Source organism: Moschus berezovskii, chromosome 8 (assembly GCF_049115385.1).
Source record: "Moschus berezovskii isolate FMDL1 chromosome 8, NW_MosBer_1.0, whole genome shotgun sequence".
NCBI classification, from domain to species: domain Eukaryota; kingdom Metazoa; phylum Chordata; class Mammalia; order Artiodactyla; family Moschidae; genus Moschus; species Moschus berezovskii.
In genome coordinates, this window is record NC_142467.1 from 89,475,052 (window position 1) to 89,487,987 (window position 12,936).

Sequence of the window (12,936 nt, forward strand, 5' to 3'; positions counted from 1 at the left end):
CAAAGACAGTAACTTGTACTTTGCTGCATGAGATAAGCTTTCTTTATAGAAATGTTTCTATTCACTGGGGAGTAATAATATTTAAACATCTAGAGTTTATAAAATAAAAAGAGCACACACTAAACACAAAGACAGTAACTTTTACTATTAAAGCTATGATTTTTCAGTGGCCTTCTATTTCATTTCTTTACTAAGTGATGCCTATGCATGTCCTGGTGGGAGATGACATGAAAATTAATACAGACAAAAAAAAAAAAAGATTCAGAGACTTACCAAGGCTTGTGTATTTTTCTGTCTTGTTATTTTCCCTTCTTAGCTTTATTAATGGTTTTTGTCCTGGTGACTCCCATCAGTGAGCGTGTAGTCAGCAGCAGACATCAAGTATTTTCACACCCCCTGTATGTTATCTGGAACCATCTCCACATTACATGTTGACTTACTTGAGAAATATAAATGCTAAAGAGAGGCATTGTTATGGAGTGAAAGGAACCTAGACTGGGGGTCCAAAGATACCAGCTTTAGCTCTGCTTCTGCCACCTGAGTAAGCTTGGAAAATCACTAAGAACTGCCTAAGCCTGTATTTTGCTACCTCTAATATGGAGATAACACTTTCACTATCTCACAGAGTTATTGTAAAAATCATATACATTCATTTTAGCCAGTATTTGTTCTCCTGTGCCTATCATACGGCCTGGCACTCATGACAGCATATATGATATTTAGTATAAAATTTTAAATATTTTATGACATCATACTAGGTTTGCTGTTTTAGTGTCGGTTTTAATTTTAACATCTAGGGATCTGGCAGTCCCTTTAATTCTTTCTGGCCAATAAAGGACGTTGATATTTGCAAATCTAAGTTTCTCATATTGTTCCAGTAGGACATAGGAAGATTGAAAGTAAAAATGTGGAAAAAACACCAGACAAATATAAATGAAAATAAAACTGATCTAACTATGTTAATATAAAGAAAGCTTATTTTAAGGCAGAAAAATATGGCTAGAAATTAAATATTACCATACATTGTTAAAAGGTTTAATTAAATAGAATATGTTGCTGCTGCTACTGCTAAGTCACTTCAGTCGTGTCCGACTCTGTGTGACCCCATAGACGGAAGCCCACCAGGCTCCCCCGTCCCTGGGATTCTCCAGGCAAGAACACTGGAGTGGGTTGCCATTTCCTTCTCCAATGTGTGAAAGTGAAAAGTGAAAGTGAAGTCGCTCAGTCGTGTCCGACCCTTAGTGACCCCACGGACTGCAGCCTACCAGGCTCCTCCATCCATGGGATTTTCTAGGCAATAGTACTGGAGTGGCTTGCCATTGCCTTCTCCGAAGAATATGTAATAATGCTAAATTCATTAACACAGGAAACAAATCATTACAGATACAAAGGGAAGTGGATAAATCAATTTATAAATAAGTTTGATATTTTCTTTGAAATTTTAAACCTATTTCTCTTGGTAAATGATAGATGAAGGAGACAAAATATTTGGTAAGCATATAAATTTGAAAATGTCCTCCTAAATGAGTATGTAGAACCATGTACTGAATATTTGAAAAATAAAGAGTATTTCTCAAGGTCATATGGAACATTTATAAAAATTGAATAAATTAGAAGATAAACAGAGTGAAAAATAATTTCAAAGAAGCAATATTGTTGATTACATTGTTTTACAACAGTAAAGATGTAAATTGATAGCAAAATAATAATTACCTTTTATATATTTTGAAAAATAAAATGCCACATAAGTCTCAAGATAAAGAAAAATTATAAAAGAAATTTAAATTTATTTAAATTTATAAGGTAATTTAAAATATATAAGCATGTCAGCATTGCATTGAATATCTGTTCTGTGTCAGGCAGTGTTCTAGTATAGGTGAACAAAAGGGATAATTTTCCTGCTTTCTTGGAAGTTTATTTGATGGTACAGAGGGCTGGATGGCATCACCGATTCTGTGGACATGAGTTTGAGTGTACTCCGGGAGTTGGTGATGGACAGGGAAGCCTGGCGTGCTGTGATTCATGGGGTCGCGGAGAGTCGGACACGACTGAGCGACTGAACTGAACTGAACTGAACAGAAGAACAGATTATAATAAAGAAGATGCCAGAGGGTGGTAAGTGTTAAGGAAAAAAATTAAGTATGGTAGGTGGTGACAGAGTGCTGGAAAAGATGGGGGGAAGAAAACATTCAATTTTAAATTGAGTGGTTAGAGAAAATGTGGCTGAGAACGTGACACTGAAGTCAAGTCTTAGAGGAGATGAAAGAGCAAACCGTGCCAAAGTATGTGCAGGGAAAGTGATATCTGACACACGTGTTATGTCCTTGCGCCTTTTTGCTTCTGATTTAAATCAAATTTTCCTAGAAACAGGATAAAGCTGCGATGAAAGAGGTAAATTCCTACAGTATGTCATATCCATTTAAACTGAAAATGTCTTAAAGTCATGAATAGTTCGCCTTTCTTCTCTTTTAGCATTCTGTGCGTGATTCAGCTTATAAAAATGGAAATTTTTATGCATTTCCTATGATGCCATTTTATCATTTCACATTTCTAAAATAGAATATGCCATTTACTTTACATTTGAGTTAATATTGACCGGGAATATAAAGCAGCAATTGTCTGGCTAGCCGCCAAAGCAAAAGCATAGTTAGAAAAGTAATAATTCAGGAATGTACTCATTGTTAAAGGACATAACAATTTTTTATTAGTCCAATTATCTTTTTCTTAATACACATTGTAAAGAACAAGTGACCTGCCTCTTTTGCATTTCATGAATGCAGAGTATACAATTTCTCAAATCAGACGTTTCTGTCCGTGGGAAAAAAAAAAGCCAAATAACAAAAAATACATTTCACCAAGATCAGCTACTTTGACCCTGAATGTACTAGATTTTTAGCATTCAGGATAGAATTTTAATCTTCAATAGTGCCTATTTAAATATTATGGTGAAATTTAAGGTTATAAATAAAACCTAACTGAATGCTGGTGGTATAAGAGAAAATTATGTAGGGTTGTTTTCTCTGTATGTTACAATGCAGCTTTCTAAAATAAGGGACCTGCCGATGTAGGATTATTGCTACTTGAAAACAAATTAATATAGATTTTCACCTCAGAGAACTGAATCCTTACCATTAATTAGTATTGTTATTTTAGGCAAATTACTGACTTCTCTTAAAGTTTGTTTCCCCCCTCTGTAAAACTGGCATAATAGTACCTACTAAATAAAGATAAATGTGAGGATTAAGCATGAAAAATATTCAGAATACTTAGCATATTATAACATATTCAATAAATGTTAGTGTAACATGTTTTTTAAATGAACTGGGCTTCAGTTCAGTTCAGTCACTCAGTCGTGTCCGACTCTTTGCGACCCCATGAATCACAGCACGCCAGGCCTCCCTGTCCATCACCAACTCCCAGAGTTCACTCAAACTCATGTCCATCGAGTCGGTGATGCCATCTAGCCATCTCATTCTCTGTCATCCCATTCTCCTCCTGCCCCCCATCCCTCCCAGCATCAGAGTCTTTTCCAGTGAGTCAACTCTTCGCATGAGGTGGCCAAAGTATTGGAGTTTCAGCTTTAGCATCAGTCCTTCCAATGAACACCCAGGATTGATCTCCTTTAGAATGGACTGGTTGGATCTCCTTGTAGTCCAAGGGACTCTCAAGAGTCTTCTCCAGCACCACAGTTCAAAAGCATCAATTCTTTGGCGATCAGCTTTCTTCACAGTCCTGAAGTACAAATAGAAAAAAACAACTTATTTACTACTTGGGGTTTTTCAGAGAAACAGAACCACTGGGAGGTGTGTGTGTGTGTGTGTATGTAAAATTTATTAAAAGGAATTGGCTTATGAAGTTTTGGAGGCTGAGAATTCCCAAGATCTATAGTTGGCAACCTGAAGATCCTGGAGAGGTAATGATGTACTGTTAGTCTGAGTCCAAAGGTCTGAGAAGCAACAAAGGGAGTCATTTAAGTTTCAGTTCAGCTATTCCCCACAGGCTCAAGCATGAGCCAGGAAAGAGGGCAAATTTTTAATTAATGATAATAATAACACTTTGATTTAGGCTTGACTTTTATGATACCTCTAAATGAACAAAATCCATGAGGTTTATATAAAATATTCAAATGTAGGACGGAGACATCACAGGAGGTATGAGGGCAATATGGGTAAAGGGGGTTATGACATTTAATTTTAAATGTTACTTTGACTGGACCATGGAATACCCAGATAGCTGGTTAAACATTACCCTGGTGTTTCTGTGAATATGTTTGTGAATGAGATAATATTTGAATTGGGTAGACTGAGTAAAGCAGATTGCTGTTCCTAGTGTAGGGATGCCGAATCAGTTGAAGGGCTGAATGGAACAAAAAACACTTGAGTGAAAAGAGCACCTGGGCCACTTTCCCACTGTCATGCTCCTGGCGGCTGTAACATCCAACTCCTGTGGGCTAGACATAGGAATTAGAGAGAAAGGGTAACATGATTTTATTTTGCCTCATTGATTCTGCTATAAGGAAATGGCAGCCCACTCCAGTACTCTTGCCTGGAGAATCCCATGGACAGAGGAGCCTGTTGGGCTACAGTCCACGGGGTCGCAAAGAGTCGGACACGACTGAGGGACTTCACTTTCACTGTTGTTCTCTCTTGGCTCTTGGATGACCTCTATCTTGGTAGACATCCAAGAAACCATAATGGTAAATATTATTGATACATTTAAATACATTAAAAATAAGTGATATGGATAACTCCCTAAAGAGCATGGACTTTATTTAAATAGCAAATGCCAAAATAAATACAAATATTTTTTTCATAATGCAGGAGAAATTTAATCTTTAACATTTAAAGGTTTTTAATATACGGACATACATATATTCACACACATATATATGTATATATAGATGTGTGTGTATATAGGTATGTTTGTGTTTGGTATTGTGTGTATGTATGATCAGTGTATATATTTTCGCTGGCGTTTTCTGCTGGGAAAGCCTAGAAGCAATGACATCCCAGTAAAGACAGGCACAACTAGCACACAGGAATTGTGTATACCTATTGTAAATACTGGAGGAGGGCACGGCAACCCACTCCAGTGTTCTTACCTGGAGAATCTCCATGTACAGAGGGGAGCCTGGAGGGCGGTAGTCCATGGGGTTGCACAGAGTCGGACACGACTAAAGCAACTAAGCAGCAGCATTGTAAATACTATTTTCCAATAAAAGAAACCAAGACTTCTTAGATTAGTGGTTGAATCCAGGGCTGACAGAGAAAAAATACTTTATGAAACTGGAACATCTTGTGGAACCAGGAAGTAAGGAAACCTTCAGAACATGATAGGAGCATGTCAAAAGAGTATAGAAGCTGATTTGAACACGTGCCTGATGACCAAATTTGGAACAATTTAAGATAAAATGCAAAACAAAAATGATGAGTTATTTCCCATCAAATAAAATAAATACTCATGGGTATTTATTCATACTGATATAGATAATGTAATATGTAAACAAATGAGAAGGGGCTGATCCTTCTTCACAGTGTAATTCCAGTAAGTATAGAAATGGTGAGGGAACTTGAAAAATCACCATTTATCAAACACTAACTACATCAGTTTGATTTTTTAGTGTTATAAGTTACATAAGGTTATTTATGGTTATATAAAATGCTAAAACTGGGGAAAGTTGGGTAAAGAATATAAAGGAATTCTGAGTACAAAGAAAATTTTATTTTTGTAACATTTTTGAAAAATTAATTTAAAATTGTTTCCCTGCTGGCTCAGATGGTAAAGAATCTGCCTGCAATGTGGGAGACCCCGGTTCAGTCCCTGGGTCAGGAAGATCCTGTAGAGAAGGAAATGGCAAGTCACTCCTATTTTCCTGTCTGGAGAATTCCATGGGCAGAGGAGCCTAGCACACGATAGATAGTCCATGGGGTTGCAAAGAATTGGACATGACTGAGTGACTAACACTTTCACTTTAATTCAAAATTGAAGGAAGGATATGCAGGGGAGGGAAAAAAAAGATATGCGTGAAAGAAAATGAAAAAGGATGAAAGAACCCACTGTAGGGTGGAGGTGAGTTCTGAAGGCTGAGTAGGAGTTCATTTGGGCATGCTGAGTTTTGATTCAGTAGGTTCCTAAAGTGGAAAAGACTGGGCAGCAGTTGCATATAAGCCGTTAGGACTGGAGACACATTTAAGAGTCTTTGACTACCAGGAGATAATAGAAGCCAAAAAGTCAGGCAAAATCAACCAGGAAGATTGTATGCAAGTAGAAGCAAGGAAACAGAGTCTTCGGGAATACAGACTGAGAAGAAATAGCAAGAAAAACAGTTTAAAAACCAAGAGAAGTGGTATCAAAGAGCAGAGAATTTAAAGGAGGAGGAAGTTATCTGCTTGCCAAGTGGTTCAGTGGAAGAAGAGGAGGAAAAGGAAGACGGAGGAAGAGGAGGAGGCATGCTCTCCAATATATACCATGGCTAAATGTTTCAATTTCAAGCATAAGAACAAAAAACTAAACATGCAACTAGTATATGATCTGGCAGTCATATTCCTGGGCTTCTATCCCAGAGAAATGAAAACTTATATTCACACAAATTTTGCACACAAATGTACAGAGCAGCTCTTTTTTGCAAAAGCCCCAAATTAGAAATAACTCATATGTCCTTGAGTGGAATGAATGCATAAATATATTTATGGCATATCCCTACCATAGGATACTGCTGCTGATACTGCTGCTGCTTCTGCTGCTGCTAAGTCACTTCAGTCGTGTCCGACTCTGTGTGACCCCATAGACGGAAGCCCACCAGGCTCCCCCATCCCTGGGATTCTCCAGGCAAGAACACATAGGATACTACTCAGCAAAAAAAAGAAACAAACTGTTAATACATGCAACAACCTGGAGGAGCCTCCAGAGATGTATGCTGAGTGAAAAAAAGCAAATCCCAATAGGTTACATGCTGTAATATTTCATTTACATATTCTTGAAATGACAAAATTATATAAATTGAGATTAGTGGTTTCCAGGAGGTATGGATGTGGAAAGACAGGAAGAAATTGTGTGTGCTGACAAAAGGGCAATTATAAGGAATCCTAGTGGTGATAGAACTATTTTTGTATTCTGCCTGTATCAATGTCAGTATACTATAATATTGCTCTGTAGTTCTGCAATATGTTACTGGTAGAAAAACTGGATAAAAGTTCAGATCTCTATAATTTCTTATAGCTGCCTGATAATGTATAGTCATCTCAAAATAAAAAGTTTAATTAAAAGAGGAAAAAATAAGAATAAAATGTTACAAGCATCCAGACAGAAACACTTCTTTAAAAAACCATTTAAGGTAAGGAATTTGTATCTTTGAAATATACAGTGAAAGCTAAGATACTGGTTAATTATCTACAGATTATTGAGAGCAAAGGATTGTGATTCAAGAAAACTGTATCCAGCTGAGATACAATTTATCTGTCAAATAGAAACATTTTGAGCCTGAAAGAATTTAGCAGGTCTACCAGCCAAATTATTTATGTGAGAAAATGCTGAAGAAAACCTTGTAAACATTAAAAATTAAACACAGATCTAATGGGAAGACAGATACAAAGTATGTGAAATAGTATTTTTTTTTGCATTTAATTCTAAATGGATTGTAAAGTTAATAGAATTTTATAATACATGTGTTAATTATATGTGAAATTGAAAAATAGATGAAAGATACAGAATAATAATAGTATATAGCCAAAACTTCCTTACTATCTCTAGAAAGCCCAAGATTTGAATAAGGATGAGGATAAAGTGAAATCAAAACTTTCACTGTGAAGGAAGAGAACAGAGGTACAGGAAGAATAAAACATCAAGTGTCTCAAGAGCAGTGCTATTCTTGTATAATTAGATACTTTTTATATAGTTACAAATTAAAAAAAAATTGAATGCCAGAGACGGGAGAATAATTATCAGTGGGACAGAAAATCTTTGTATTAGTGAGAAAGATAGGGACTTCCCTGGTGGTCCAGTGGTAAAGAATCTGCCTTCCAATGTAGGGGATGCAGGCTTGATTCCTCATCAGGGAACCAAGATTCCACATGCTACAGGGCAGGCAACTAAGCCTGCACACCATAACTCCTGAGCCTGTGCACTCTAGTGCAAGTGTGCTACACCTTGAGAAGCCCACACACACAGATCAACCAGAGAGAAAATCCATGCACTGTAATGAAAACCCAGCACAAACAAATCCTTTAAAAAAAAAAAGGAAAATAAAGAAAATTAAGATTTTCCCAACTTGGCAAAAATAAAAATGGAAGGAGATGCTTAGAATTTGATAGCTTTATTTAATCCATTTAAAAATAAAAATATAGGTGTAGAAAATGAGTCTTCCCCTGAATAGCAAAAAAGCATTTTGAAGAACAGCGTACTTCTTTGAAATGATCAAAGTTAGATTTTTGTTTGCCCATGATCTTTGATGCTCTCAGTCAAGGCAGATTTCTTATATTCCTCTCTCCTGTCTACTTTCTCATTCACCAAAACTGTGTTATTTCCCATTCTAAGGAAATAAATATTTCCCATGGCCCAAATGTATCAAAAATAGTTATTTTGCTCATTTTCTGCTTAATGATTACTTGGGATTAGCCTTTTCCTGTTTTCAAATATAGACATCCTATTTTGTATATCATTGCTTTGATTATTTCCCAAATACTATCTCACATAAATTGCTGGAGGGTGATCCTGTCCTTGCTCACTCAACTCCTGCCATTCTGGTAGCCTGTTAATGGGTGTAAGACTCTGAGGAGAGACTCTTCAGAAATGTGAGCTTGAAAGAAGTTTAAGATCTTCATGATTCTGCTTATTCTTTGAGGGCAGAAGTTTTTATTAAAAATTTTAAAATGTCCATTTGGAAACATGATGTCTTTGTAAAATATAAACAAATAAATGTAAAACAAGACTTATACCTCAAACTAGTTATCAGCCTATTTCCCTCATAAATATGATGCTAACTATCATACTCATATAAATTTTGCCTAAGAGAAAAATTTTGCTTCTCTTCCTCAAATGTGAGTATCCAGAAAATCTCCATAATTTCAGCATGTTGTTTTCACTTCACACTTCAAAGCAGATATTTTCCCCTACCGAGCTAAAGGGAACTTAACAGTCAGTTACTTCAATCACCCTGTCATTCTTCAAGCTAAGACTGCTTTGCTTCACACTCACCTATAATAAGGTCACAGATTGGGCATTTCAGCTCATATCAAGAATCATAATTCCTCATATCAAGAAATCTTTCCATAAAATTAAGAGCTCCATGAGAGAAGGTATAATAGCATATTTCATTCAAGCTTCCATAAATTCACAGTGCTAGGCACAGTGCTTGGCAACAGAGAACAGTCAACAAATATTAATTGAATGACTGAACAAGTTAATAAATGAATAAAGTAATCTTTATTTAATGTTTCCAATCAGAAAGCAATAGGAGTGAGAAGAAAAAAGAGTAATCATTTATAAAACATTTTTCTTACCATTCTGGAGTCAGTAGTATTCTTGATTTACCTTTTTAGTTTACTATTTTTTTGGGGGGACGGGGAGGTTGAACTCATGATTTCCACTGCAGCCTTGAAAACTAATGTAAAACCTAAAAGTAACACCACTTTGACAGGAGAAATGGCAAAAAAAAAAAAAAAAAAAAAATTGAAAAGGCTATTTATCATACCGTTTGATATTTTCTTGTTTTACTTCCCAAAATAGCAATCTTATTTTTCTAGGAAGAGATCATATCTGTTTATTTTGATTTAGTAAATTGTCTTTAAATATGAATCCCACTGTATCTTTCCTTGAGGAATGATAGAGTGATGCCTTGTTGAAGAGGGATTCTTCTGTGTACCTAATTAATTATTTCAGTAAAATTTCTTCACAAACAGCATCATTCATACTGACTGCTTATGAAGCCATTAAATCCTGGCTCTATGTAACTTTTGGACATTATGCAGAAGTGTCATATCAATCTTCTCACTGGGCTTGAAACAGTCCTTAGAAAACCATATAAACTTCAGTGTATTTTTCAAGGACTTGTTTGGATTTGATTAACGAAGAGCACAGAATTGAGATATAGTATTTGGCGTTGAAAGAACATTTAAAGTGAAAAATTCAAAGCTGAGGTGCCACAAAATGGGTACCAGAAAGTCACTTATTGAATAGAAAACTTAAAGGATTTTTTCTCATTTATGCTAAGTTGACAAACAAATCTGTAGAGAACATACGCAGGAGAGTGGAGTTCTGTTTCTGAGCTTGTTAATTGTGTTCAACACTGATTGGTGATAAGGTCTTAGCTCCACAGAAATATTGCAGTGTTGCTATTTTCTCTCATATACACAGTTCTTTGGCATTTATTTTGTATTAACCAAACCAAGAAGATAATGTTATTTTTGTTTTCTCTAATAAAAATCTCAAGTCTAATACTGTAGTTATTCCATAAGTAATATGGATATCCTTTCACAGGGATATGGACAATGAGTGAAGCCTGACTGGTTAAGACAAATAACTTTGTTGTTTATATGGACATTTAGTCAATACTTGGTAATAAACAGCACCCCCACAACCCAGACAACACAATGGCTTGGCATGGAATCAGTGCAGTTGCCCACCTCATTGGTAACCTCCATGATCTGCCAGAGAAAGAGAATAAACTCATCATTCCATTGTGAAACGATGTTGTAATAGTAACAGGTAATTAACGTGTATTTTTATAATATTTTAGTTGCTTACTCAGCGGTTTGAGAACAAAATTTGACTCTTAAAAAAGCTCAGCTATAATCTCAACAAATTATCCTGCTAAGTGTCCAGATACACGTCTAAAATGCCATCAATTGAAAAACAACCCACAAGCTTCCCAGATGTGCCCAGGCAATATAATCCCCTATTCTAACTTGTCCCAGAATACGAGCACAGCAGGATTACCCCTAAAATGTGGAAATGCTACACAAGCATGGTGAAATTAGTAACAGGAAATGACGTGGATGTAGAAAATGGTGTAAGAATGGTGGGTTATGACTTAACTAGTTATAAAATTTGATAGCAATAAAGTATGGTATTTTAGCAGCAAGGAAACTGAGCCATAGCAGATGCCCCCGATTCTGGTACAGGCATGTGGAAGTATTGATAAATTCATATTAAAATAAATAGAGGAACTTCCCTGGTGTTCCAGCCATTGACTTCACACTTTCACTGCAGTGGGGCATGGATTTGATCCCTGGTTGGGGAGCTAAGATCCTGCATGCCAAATATGTGAATGAATGAATGAAGTAGAAATTGAGTCTTCAGGCTATAACACTCCTAAATGTACAATTATACAGGTTCAAGTATCATAAAGTGATACCTTTGAACTGTGGCGTTGGAGAAAAAGTCTCAAGAGTCCCTTGGACTGCAAGGAGATCCAACCAGTCCATCCTAAAGGAAGTCAGTCCTGAATATCATTGGAAGGACTGATGCTGAAGCTAAAACTCCAATACTTTGGCCACCTGATGCAAAGAACTGACTCATTGGGAAAGACCCTCATGCTGGGAAAGACTGAAGATGGCAGAAGGGGACGACAGAGGATGAGGTGGTTGGATGGCATCACCGACTCAGTGGACATGAGTTTGAGCAAGCTGTTGGAGTTGGTGATGGAAAGGGAAGCCTGGCGTGCTGCAGTCCATGGAGTCGCAAAGAGTCGGACATGACTGAGCGACTGAACTGAACTGAAGTATCATAAAGAGATAAAGGTTTATAAACTTGTCCTGGATCATCAAAAGGAGAAGGTGGTTCAAAGTGTTTCATAGTGACATTTTCAAAACATCATTCACAGGGGATTACCACTGAATAGACATCTCTTATGACAGATGAACTCACAATAATGCAAGACAATGAAAAATACTGAGGAAGGGTCAACAGATTCAAGAGGACAAAAATTAGCACCCCCAAAGTCAAGGCATTGGTTTTTCCCGTGGTCATGTATGGATGTGAGAGTTGGACTGTGAAGAAAGCTGATCGCTGAAGAATTGATGCTTTTGAACTGTGGCATTGGAGAAGACTCTTGAGAGTCCCTTGGACTGCAAGGAGATCCAACCAGTCCATTCTAAAGGAGGTTGATCCTGGGTGTTCATTGGAAGGACTGATTAAAGCTGAAACTCCAATACTTTGGCCACCTCATGAGAAGAGTTGACTCACTGGAAAAGACTCTGATGCTGGGAAGGATTGGGGGCAGGAGGAGAAGGGGATGACAGAGAATGAGATGGCTGGATGGCATCACCAACTCAATGGACATGAGTTTGAGTGAACTCCGGGAGTTGGTGATGGACAGGGAGGCCTGGCATGCTGTGATTCAGGGGGTCGCAAAGAGTTGGACATGACTGAGCGACTGAACTGAACTGACTGAAAAGTGAAAATAATAGGAAATTCTGAAAGAGACTATGATATAAATATATTTCACATGATTAAATAAACTGAAAGTATAAATTCTTAATAAAATAGAACAAATAGTTTTATAAAAATAAGCAAATAGAACTTTTTGATTTTAAAAATGTACTGAAATGAAAAGCTTAATAGATTAAGATAGCAACAAACTAGACACACCTACTGGCTCAGTTGGTAAAGAATCTGCTTGCAATGCAGAAGTCCTGGGTTCGATCCCTGGGTTGGGAAGATCCCCTGGAGAAGGGAAAGGCTACCCACTCCAGTATTCTGGCCTGGAGAATTCCATGAACTGTATAGTCGGGGTCACAAAGAGTCAGACATGACTGAGTTACGTTCACTTCACTTCAAAGAGATACTAGAGAAGTAGAAGATAGATACAAGGAAATCACACAGAGAAAACAGAACGTATTTAAGAGACATGAAAGACAAAATGAGTAGATTAACATAAAAATACATCGGACACGACTGAGCGACTGAACTGAACTGAACTGAACCTTGTTTTGGGAGAAA